Source organism: Serinus canaria, chromosome 2 (assembly GCF_022539315.1).
Source record: "Serinus canaria isolate serCan28SL12 chromosome 2, serCan2020, whole genome shotgun sequence".
Classification (NCBI taxonomy): Eukaryota; Metazoa; Chordata; class Aves; order Passeriformes; family Fringillidae; genus Serinus; species Serinus canaria.
In genome coordinates this window covers 66,609,434-66,621,038 of record NC_066315.1, presented here as the reverse complement: position 1 = coordinate 66,621,038, position 11,605 = coordinate 66,609,434, and the positions used below count along the sequence as shown (strand labels likewise).

The following is an 11,605-nucleotide window of genomic DNA, read 5'->3' as shown; positions in this document are numbered from 1 at the left end:
GTACCTGCAGAACTCCAAGGGTTTCTATGGAGCTGCATAAGGTAAAAAGGAAAAACCCCAAGTTGTTCCTAAAGCACTTCAAAATTAATTGGCTCGATTGTGGTGTTGAGGTTTGTTGAGCTTTTTCAAAAATCCTGACAATTTCTGTGGCCCAAAGCAGAGTAGAACTGACTTTCAGAGTCAGCGTGGTTGGAGCACATTGCATTTCCTCAAAGATAAGAGAGAATCATTTCACACTTCGCCTGGATTTGCAGTAACACTGGAGGTACGTGAATCACAGTGATAAATGTTGCAATGCACAGCGGACTCCTGATTCAAAGTCTTCCCTTTATGAAGCTTTCCTATCTCTAAGAGAGTATGATGTAGCTCTTGGGTAGATCCCAGATGTGGGATCTCACTTCAGCACAAACCACACCGAGACCTTTGTGGCAGAGATGAGTCCTCTCTTCCTGGCCAGACGGTGCAAACACAGCTCAAACCCGCTCCTCTCCTTCGGGCTGGACCTGATGAGACCTGGAAAAAGGAAGAGCACTACAACTTTTTGTGCCTCAGCCACAGAAAAGGACAATCTGTGCATGGCTAACACCTGTTAACCCAACCATTAATAGTCCATACACTGGGCTTTCAGCTCTGCATATTTTCAGTTTGATCCCCCGTAAGACAAGGTAGCGTTCACCACAGATAGGGCCCCAGTGTTTTGGGGGAACCAGGCAAAACCCTGTGACTTCAGCATCTAGATCTGCATCCATATTTTGTAGCTACTGCTCAGCCCTGCTTTGCATTAACAGTTTTGGAAAACACCATCACAAGAAGAAGGGAAAGACAAAAGTTTCCTACTCTGTGTGATGAAAGATCCCACTTGGGAAATCACCTACCCCGCTGCTCTGGCGAACAAGATGCCAGGCATAAATATTTCACCCAACTGAAAGTAAATACAGATCCTTCTGCTAAACCTGCAACTCCAAACAGAAAAAGGCTTAAATGAAGGTGTGAGACCAAAAATGAACTTCAGCAGCGTGAGTAGGCACAGTGCTGGGGAACACAGGGAAGCAGAGGTGAAATCATTTAGCAAGAGTACATGGTGGGAATTTGAGTGACTCAGAGGAGCAGCAGCTTTCATTATTTCAAACCATTGAAAAACACCCTTGGTACCCACACCAGGGTGTGGCTGCACATATTGAAGTTGTCTCAGGTTTCAAGTGGTGGAGGCATCAGTGGGGCATCTGGGTGCCCCTGGGACTCCTCCCTACCCCTTGATTACCAGGCAGAGTGGTAGGATCTGCACAAGCTCTGGAGGGCTGCCTGCATTCCTGATGTTTCAGGCAAGCCATGTGGCAGGGAAGGCAGCCCCCTGCCCGGGGTGCACCCCCGTAGGGATACACTGGCAAGGGGATCAGCCTGTGTGCTGCTGTGAATTCTAAACTTTGATCTTCCATCTTCTGAAAAAAAGTGAAGTGGTGGGAAGGATAGAGAGGGGAGAGGAGGTCACAGAGCATGTAACCACCCAGAGATATTGCCCACGACCTGGGAATCCCCTGAGCATGGGAGAGGGCTCCTCTGCCAGAAAGCTCAGCCAGCTGTTTTCCCAAAGGGCTCATTGGGGTTACAAGTATCTACACATAACAAGGAGCATCTTTTAGCCTGCTCTGCTTTATATTAAGGACTTTGTAAGCACTTTCTTAATCCATTTAGTGACATCTTTCCTTCATTTCCCAAAGCCAGTCACCCACTGAAATTACTGACCTTAGTAAACAACAAAAAAAGAGTACCATTCTTTTAGCAGAAAAGCTTGGCGTTAGTTCCCACTAACAACTGCAGAATCCTTATGGAAGAAGCCAATTAAGCAATAAAGCACAATAAAGTACAGCCTATTACACTAACATAATAATTCACACCTACAGTATTGCTACTAGAATCACACCTGCAGTGCTGCATAAAGCCAAAAGCCAGGAACTGTTAAAACAAGCTAGCCAGTTTATTATTACAATATAATTTCTGCCTGGGGATACACTGCAGAAAAGATAAAGTATTGGTATGTGCTCTTATTAGAGTGTGAACAAAAACCTGGGGTTTAAAAGGGAAATGAACAGTGGTTTAATAGCAAAGTCTGATGGAGCTTGATTAATTTCAAACTATACAAAGCCATATGCTGAAAATTAGCTAGTGGGGTGGGAGTCTGCAGCAGAACAGGAAAGGAGTGGATGAGGTGGCACCATGGCATCTTGCATCTGGTCTGTGGCCTGCTATCATGGGCCAGGTATTTAGCTGACCTTAACTGAAGGACCTCATTGAAGCCAACAGAGCTATTATGTATATAGAGCTAGCTGCTGGGCTGGAAGTAATTTGATAGAAAAAAAATTAAGTGCTTAGTCTAAGTATCTAGCATGCTTTCCTTTGAAACATCCCCCAGCGATAACTATCATAATTATACTTCCTTGCTCAGGTCGGTTGCAGAGGAATTAGGCAGCCATCACCCATTCTTGCTCTGTGAAGAGTTTCAGCTGTGTTAAAGGGATGGGACATGGCGCTACTCAACCGTGTCAGCAGAAGGTCATCCCATTCCTAAAGCACTCCCAAACAAGGAAGAACTAAAAACTAAAAAGATGAAGACAGTAGAGACCCCTCTCTTATGGCATCCCCAGAAAACAAAAGAATGGTGTTGTTTTCTTACAGCATGAATGGGGCTGGATGTTCCCATTTCCCTTGGTTATGACCCTAATTGGACCAGTTCCAGGATATAAATAAGGGAATAGTGCTCTGGTCCTTGGGAAGTACCTTTTCCATTTAGAATTGTGGCCGGCAGAGAGCAGATGCAGCCTGCTCCTGCTCCAACGCCTGGCAGGTTCTGGGGGCTCACGGGGGAGCTGAATGCCGGCACTCAGTCTAAGTGCACCTGTAACAGCGCCTGAAGCTGCCCCTGGCATTACAGGCAAAATAAAGGCACTGCCCATTCCCACTCACTGGCTAAGAAACCTACTCTTTACTGTGGGCTCCCTTGGCAGGCTGGGGCCCTGACTAACAAGCCCCACAGCTTTTGTGTCTCCTCATGACCCTGATGGCCCGAGGCCATTCACCTCAGCCCTGCTGTCACATCCTACTGCTGCCTGGCCTCGGCTTTCCTGGCTGCCTGACGAGCCGCCACAGAGCCAACCTTCCCTTCCCACTGCTCGGACCTTGTCCCCAGGTGCCCCTGGGCAGTGATGGTCACACCAGATCTGCTGTGTGGAGGCTGCTGCCGCCGTCCCTGGTAACACTTTAACTCTAAGCAGCCAGGCAGGCAGGTGAAAGGTCAGGTGGTCCCTGCACTGCCCTGCTGACAGAGTCCATTTCCCTGGTGGGGCACACCAAGGTCCCATGTACAGTCACCTACTCAGACCGGGTGTCCATCCTGCACATGTCCCAGCCTGCATTCTGGATCCCCAAGAGTACCTTTGGGACAACAGCCAGGCATGATGCTTGCACACCACCAGATGCAGAGGACTGGAGGGCGCTTGACCTCAAGCCATGTCCCTGCGCCCTAGGGTGCCCCTCAGATCTCCAGAGCATGCCAGTTTCCAGGAGTCCGTGCGTGACAAAACCCAGGGATCCAGGCACTCCTGAGGAGCTGAACATAGAACCTGGTGGAAACCCCATAAATTACAGCCCACAGAGTTATTCAGGATTACCACTAATTAGTTAAACAAACCTTACCCTCCGTGATTTCCATGGAGACTCGGTGGCCCCAGCCTCCACTGCTTCTCTTTGGAGCTGAGAAGTTATCAGAGACACTTCCCTCAAAACTGGGTTGAATTGCAACATTTTTCTGGGGCAGTGTTTGCTTTGGTCTGAGGATTTCTGTGTGCAAAACAAACAAAACAAAACAAAAAACAAAAAAAAAAACAACTAAACCCAAAACATAACAAACAAGTAGATAATTTCTAGGAACAAATTAACGTGTTTAGGGACCAAGTTGGAAGAAGGGGGTGAGAAAAAAAAAAAAAAAACAGTGAGGGACTTTAGAAATTCCTGGAACATGCCCAGAGCGTGTCCTAAAGTGAAATGGGGTGAAAAAGGGTCAGATCTTTTTCTTTCAAATTTGTATTCTACCTGTTTAAGTGGCTCCTTGAAATCTTGTGACAGCCAAAATTGTGTTTCACTGCTCTGAAGTAAAAGTAATCTGGTCTTCCTCTGCTTTTTTTTGTGAAACATCCCTTTACAAAGGTATATGCTGTGCTCTATTCAGCTCCCAAGATGCACTACTGAACTACCACACGTACATACAATTTATTCTAAAACCTGGAAATACAGGGGAAGGGGAGTGACACTGTACCCTCCTTTTAAAGAAGCCATTTCTAAAGATGTTGCAAGGGGGAAAAAAAATAGTGCAGAAAGACACATTTTATATTAAAACCAGATGTGGAAAGGGGGAAAAAAAGTTAGGTTTGTGCCAACCGGCATCAAGGAGAATTTTTTGTGTTTGAGCTTCGGAGCTGAATCTGCAGCACGCCGTGCCACATGCTGATATCCACCAGTGCAATCACTACGGCATCTCAGCAGCATAACGCTCCTGCCAGCAGAGAGAAGGCAGCTGTAAACTAAAATCAACCTCCTCTCTCTGTCTATTATGGTATAACCTTTTGGACAGTTAGTGAAAACTGGAGCAAACTGTGCTGCCGTCCAAACTTCAGACCCATTGAAAAGCCTGCCTTGGCCCCAGGCCAAAGTCCAGTGTTTTATTACCAGTCTCATGTCTTTCTCTCCCTTGCCTTCCATTACCCACTTATTTTCTTTCGCTTTTTATTAAAAAAAAAAAAAAAAAAAAAGAAAAAGAAAAGAAGTATCCTTATAGTACAACTATCTTAACAAATTCTGGTACATGTCACAGACCTCGTTAATTGATTCCACATCCAAAACAGAAGACTTGGGCTATTTTTGTTGTTCAAAGCTGTACATTGGCCAACATCCTCTGCATATAATTAACCCCCTATTTCCATGGAATCTCTGCATTAACTTATTACAGACTCGGCTGGTAATGAACTCCCGGGAGAAGTCCACACACAAACATTGGCCATTGGCTTCGCTGCCCACGTGGATTAAACAAAAATTAATCTCATCTATTTGGTTATTCATTTGGTGTCTTTAAATTGGAGGCATTTTTCTGCTTCGTTTGATGCACACAAAGAAAGAGGGATCTGGCTACTGAACTTTATCCAGAAACATCCATGTGTGGAGCAGATTAATGGGAACTTTTCATACCCATAATAGCTTTACAGCAGCGAAGTAGAACACGCAGTTCTCCCTGGGTGACTATAATGCTCTGGGAGACAGGGAAAACAAATGTGGCTAGAAGATAGTAATGTTTTGCTCATCAAGTGCTGGATAGTTTAGACATCATTAAAGTGATGTGTTTAGAACTGAACCTGGGAGAAAACTCACATTTTGTTAATGTGGGAGGTTTTTGTTTTGTTTTGTTTTGTTTTGTTTTTTGTGGTGCACTCAAACTTTTGGACACTGAAATAAAAAGAAGGATGTGACAGATAGAGATGTCCCAAAACAGCTGCTGGTATCAAGTGACCACATGTAAAATGGTAAAAGGGAATTGACAGGCAGACTAGTAAGGAAAAGAAGTGGAAGCAGCAGGATCTCCCTCTACCCACTTCTCACTGGGAATGGTGATTTCTAAATAAAGAGAACAGAACAGATATTTTTATATGACTTATAACTTAACTGGTAGCAACCACCTAGCTGAAATCCCAGGGACCACAATCCCTCCTTCTCCAGGCTTTGCAGTGACCACAGCTCAGCCACCTTACTGCTGTGCTTTTCCCCATGGGATAAGGCAGGGTAAGAATAGCAGTGTCCTCTGGAAAATGCTCTGAGAGAAACTAGAGAAGAAGACCTCAAGTGGATAATTCTAAATAAACTGACTTCTCCACTGCCTCCTCTCTACCTCTCAAACTCTTTCTCAAAAAAAGGGTGGCTCCTGGGTTTTGGTTGCAGTCTTCAACAGCAATCATCACTACACCAGGTGGGGATCTCTCTGTTCCCTTGGGCTCACATGGAGGTGTCCTGAAGAGGTGTCATCGGGACCAGTGGTCTCTTCTCTCTGCTGTGGACACAAATGTCACCCTGATTTTGTAAAACTTTGTTAAGCCTTCTGATGTTTACATTCTTTCAACAAACTTTCTCACACACAATTCTGTAAATAACCTATGTTTTGCATTCTTTCATGGAGGTGGAGAGAATTGATGGACCCTTGGTCTGTCCAGTGGCATTGGAGAGGTGGCACTGTCACCCTCCAATCCACTGTCACCTTTGGAAAACTATAAATGTTGGAGTCAGAAAATAAAGGTCCTTTTTTTTTTGTTCCCCTCGAGAGCAGCAGTGTCTGTGTCATTATATGGACGACATTTTGGTGGCTGCGTCCACCCAGGATGAGCTGCTGAGGATTCAGCCTCAGTTGCTGGATGCTTTGCATGCTCATGAGCTGCAAGTGGCTCCAGAAAAAGTTCAACAACAACCACCTTAGAAGTATTTGGGGGTCAAAATTCTAGAACAGACAATTTGTCACCAAGAAGTGCAATTTGTGCATTCTGTGAAGACACTGAATTATGACACAGACACTGCTGCTCTCGAGGGGAACAAAAAAAAAAGGACCTTTATTTTCTGACTCCAACATTTATAGTTTTCCAAAGGTGACAGTGGATTGGAGGGTGACAGTGCCACCTCTCCAATGCCACTGGACAGACCAAGGGTCCATCAATTCTCTCCACCTCCATGAAAGAATGCAAAACATAGGTTATTTACAGAATTGTGTGTGAGAAAGTTTGTTGAAAGAATGTAAACATCAGAAGGCTTAACAAAGTTTTACAAAATCAGGGCGACACACAAAAACTGCTTCTTGGCATTAATTGGCTTTGTCAGATCAAAAGCATCATGGTCATTCTATCTGTGCTAAGGAACTTCCTCAACCAGACCCTTAAATTCATGCTCTGACTTTTGTGGACAGTGCTAATCCCATTTCTTGCATGAGATCCAAATGTAGCAAACCTGCCTTTCCCGTAAATGCCCCTCCCTGCCTCTCATGTGATTTTGGTTCTATTTAGAAAATACTCGTTTCTTGGAAAGGTATTTATGCAAATTTTCAGTTGAGGGTGTGCCATGTTCTGTGAAAACTCTCAGTACTCCCTAAGTCACCTCCTTGTACAATATTCCTGCTGTTGTAGGACATTGTGGAAGACAAGCAGACCTGGCCACAAGCTTCAGAGCCCTCAGGATTTCCCCTGATGAGGGCCCAGACAAGTGTTCCTCTTCCTGCAAGCCAGAGATGGAGCCCCTCCAAGACCAATACTTCAGAAGTGGCCTGAGCAGACTGAAGGACCACATGCAGCACAGCCCATTCCTCACAAGGGAGCTGCTAGCCAGGATCAATGCTGGACAAAACCTCTGCCTTTCTCCACAATGCCATCATTTTCAGACTGAGCTTTTCAGGCTCACCTAGCACTTGCTCAGATGATTAAAGGTTGGGGCGGCAATTCCCTGCCTAACAGCACCCAAGCCAGCTGGATTAAACCTCCCTGGCACTTGTCTGCATGCATCAAAGCCTTGCAGATGAGCAGAGGCAGATGGGCTTGGAGGAAGGTGAGCATGGTGGCCCAGTTCCTTCTTGGAGGCATCTCTTCCTTTCCCCCCCACCCTTCCAGCCAGCATCCCTCCAGGCAGCAGGGCTGAGGCAGCAGCCAGCTGTTCCCCCCCACATCCCCAGCAGCTGCTGTCCCCCTGCCACCTCGACATCCCACAGGCATGGTGAGCTACATCAGTGGGAGAGCAGCCGGGGTCACTGGTGTACAGCAAGAAGCAAAAATGGTCAATGTGCCATCAAAAATGGTCAATGTGCCATCTCTGCAAACAGCCTGGAGCCTCACAGTGCAAGAAGCACACATGGGTGAAGCCCCTCAGGGAGGAGGGGACTACCTGCACCTCAGCCTTGCAGAGGGAGCGGCAGGAGCCGTGTACCTGTAATACCTGTTTCAGATACACCTGAACAGAAAGCATTCTAAATCGCTGAAGGGCCTGGGAAAAGAGAGAGCATTCACAGCCATGGCCTTAAGTGCTCTTCACCTGAAAACCACCTGCTGAGATGTTGCCATGACTCTCATGGCAATGCCTGCAGGGTGGTGTGTCCTGGGGTGACATTGCCAGTCAGCTCCTGCAGTTTGAAAGATGAGCAAGAGGACTGTGACGGGGTGTCCCATGCCTTCTGTGTTGTTGTCAGGCTGGGCAGGGAGTGGATAGGCTTTGTTCATCCAACAAAGGTCTCCAGTCACTTCTGACAGGCTGCCACAACCTACTGGCCAACATCTCCTGCCAAAAAAGGAGAGCAGAAAGCAAAGGGTGTACAGAAAATGGAAATCAGGCTTGAGGACAAATACCAAAGCCAGTGAGGATGTGGCTGAGCCCCACCCACTTCTGCAAAGCAGCTTTGCAAGTTCTTTTGCCCACCAGTATTTAACCAGTCAACCAGTTCATCTAGTCAGCTACGTCAGCAAGCGCCTCTGCTCCAAGCTCTGGTCCTCCAAGCAGTTCTGCTCAGCCCTGCTCAGGCACGCCACTGCCAGCTGGAAACACACTGGCTCAGGTACTGCAGCCGTGCAAAAGAGCAGCAAGGCACAGGGGATCAGCTGGCTGCTGGAGGCTGACACAAGTTCTCCAACACAGCTGCCCAGCTCGCCTTTTTCCAGGCACAGGGTGCCTTTTCCCAGGAGCAGGGTGTCTCTGGCTAGATTACAGAAAGCAGAGCACAGCTGAGAAGAGGAAACAAAGCAGAAGTGTCACGTATGCTCACTGCATCAAACCCAGCATCTGAAGGACACTGCTGTCATTGACTGTACATTGGTAATTTCTGCAGGCAAACACATCAGTTGGACGTGTCCAGGCCCATGTTCATTACCAGCTTGGAGATGAAGTTGGTGGGATTCCTGCAGTGCTGAATTACTTGGCTCATTGCTAGCACACATTCTCACATACAAGTTTTTGCACCAGAGTGCAAAAAACATTGTGTAAGAATTGTGACTTTAGGATCAGGATTGCACCTAATCTAGCAGTCTTTATTTCACAGTTCCCATGAAAACAACAGTGCGATTGCCCTTTATTCAACATTTACTAATGCTTCTAAAATACGGGGAAGAATTTTGCTAATCATCCGTTTCCTTACACTTCACAAAGGAGCTGAAATAAACCCTTAAAAATTAAAAGACGTGCAACAACCAGTGGAGGTCTGTAAGCTGCACAGTTAAGTAACCAGCCAGCAGATTACAGCACAAAAACCTTTCCAAAGGGAACTCGATAGCAGAGCATGGCTGAGAACTCCGTAAATGAAGATTGCTGAGTTGCCTCTGAGGGACAATTTTGCTGAAAGTCAGTGAGACCCTAGGGGAGAGATTTAGGGAGCTCACTTCTCATTCAGCCTAAAGTATTCTCAAAGCAACTTGGATATCCACACCAATATCCAAAGCCTCCTGCTCAAGCACCCAAAATTCAGACCACCCACAGCTTTCGCACACATTCAGGGCCCCAAGGAGAGTCGAGGCTTGTCTAGCGGATCCAGAGTTTCCCACTTCTCTGCTCCTCAAATTTCTTCTCATATTTCCCTCCTGTACTAAGGGTAGTTTCCATGGAAACTGCCCTCAGCACAGGAGGGAGCTGCCTGTATTAGCAGGGAATGTAACCTGTGGTGCATGTGATTGCCAGGTGCCATCTTCCCAGGAATCTGGTGAAGGGCCAGCTGATGGAAACAGTGACCAGGCAGCACACTGGAAACCCTGGGATTTCAAAGGCTTCCTTGAAGTTTAAAACTTGGTGGCCTCCAGCACACACTTCCCAGTCAGACTTCCCATGATCACCACACATTTTTCCTTTACTCTTTGCAGTGCTCTGGATGAAGGATACTAATCCATCTGTAATCACAGAAAAATAATATTTTAAAAAGTCCCAGTAAGCTGTTGGGATCCAGAAATTTCTATGAATTACATTAAGTTCAGGAAAGAAAAAAACAGGAAACTGATCTACAGTAAAAGCAGACAATGCTGTGTCAGGAAAGAGTAGAACTTCCCTATTTATCAAGCTGGGAAATGTCAGCTGGGGTTTTATAACCCAACCTTTATGAGTCAAAAATATAAAACTCACAGCAGAGCCAGGCTTCTGAAAGTTTATCTACACAGTTTCAAGCCATGGACAGACATGAGGAAGTTCTACCAGCTCAACAAAACCATGATTTTTACAGTGAGTTATTCAGGCCAGCTCTGTGAATGTGTATTTAATTTTCAGTTTATTTTGGTTTAGATTGAAATTGGCTTCAAAATCAATTATTCTGGTTTCAAACCAAGTAGTCCACTTTGTAACAATTTTAAATTTTACTCTCAGTTGTGGAAAGTGACTTTCCTGCAGAGCAGAGGACAGGACAAGTTTTATTTCACACCTTTGTTTATTTGTGAACTCCTGTGTGGAGCTAGTCTTATTTTAGAATAAAAGCACTCATGCAGGGACTCAAGTAACAGGAGAGCTAGAGCTCATATAATTATTTATGAACATTTTGTGTGAACACCAGCTTTGTATCACAACACCCATGCTGTATGCCGGTTCTGACGTCATGACATAACTCGTTGTAAGAGATTATTTGGGGATTAAACCCAAAACAAACAGGTATTATAAGGAAAAAATATTGCCACATGAGGGCATGCTTCGTCTCTTTCAAAAGCTTGCCTTTGCAACTCAAATCTAAGTCAAGTTATATTTTAAGACCTAGTTGTAGAAAAAGGAAAGCTCAGGTTTTATTTATGATTTGCTAGGTTTGTAACATACCAATTAAGTGCAAAATTAGCACAAACTTTGAAAAGAAACATTCTTTGCTTCCATCTGTGGTCACACTATTTTCCTGTGGTGACAGCAGCATGCACTTTGGGCTTAGGGCAGAGGAGATGAGCTATCTCAATGCATAATACTCGTGTTCTGCACCACGCTGTACAAAATGAGCACAGCACAAAATCCAAACACAAAGTTATGAAAGACATACATTTCACCTTTTGCCCAATGGGAACAGCTTCCCGGCCGACCAGGCACGTCAAGGCAAAGGGAGGCACCTCGTACTGTTCTCTTGCAAAAGAAGGGCAGGGTTGCAGGGTTCCCCAGGGTTTCCCAGCTCCAACACACCCCTGGATCCATCTGCTCCCAGAAAAGTCTGAGTCTGCAGCCCCTTGACCGTGAGATTGCTGCCAAACCTGCAGCAGACCTTCCTGGGGATTCCTCAAGTCACATGGGCACCCCAATAAAGTGTTCCCTGTTAAGTCCCTCTTTTAGGCAAAACTACCATCATCAAGCTTTCAGAGCCTACCAGGTCATTTGTGCTAACAGCCCAGAAATTATTTAGGTCTGCAGACCATACGGCAGACAGGCAGCAAGAGGTTAATCTGTCCACCTAGACAGCTGCACCAGAGCTGGAATCCTCAAGGCCACAAACATTCTCTGGTCCTGAAAGGAGGATTTTGGACTCATGGTGGAGCACAGTGATTAATTAGGAATCCACAGCATCCAAGTGTTTGAGTCACTACAAGTAATTTTTCATCTAGTG

General features: G+C 45.8%; 1 long non-coding RNA gene across 1 annotated transcript; it reads right to left on the bottom strand.

The window, feature by feature from the left end:
- Positions 1–315: 315 nt before the first annotated feature.
- LOC127059242 (uncharacterized) lies at positions 316–3,827 on the bottom strand. Its single transcript, XR_007776878.1, has 2 exons — positions 3,691–3,827; positions 316–513 (listed from the first exon to the last, which is right to left on the bottom strand). It is a non-coding gene; the product is annotated as an uncharacterized LOC127059242 (long non-coding RNA).
- Between the last annotated feature and the right edge of the window lie 7,778 nt (positions 3,828–11,605).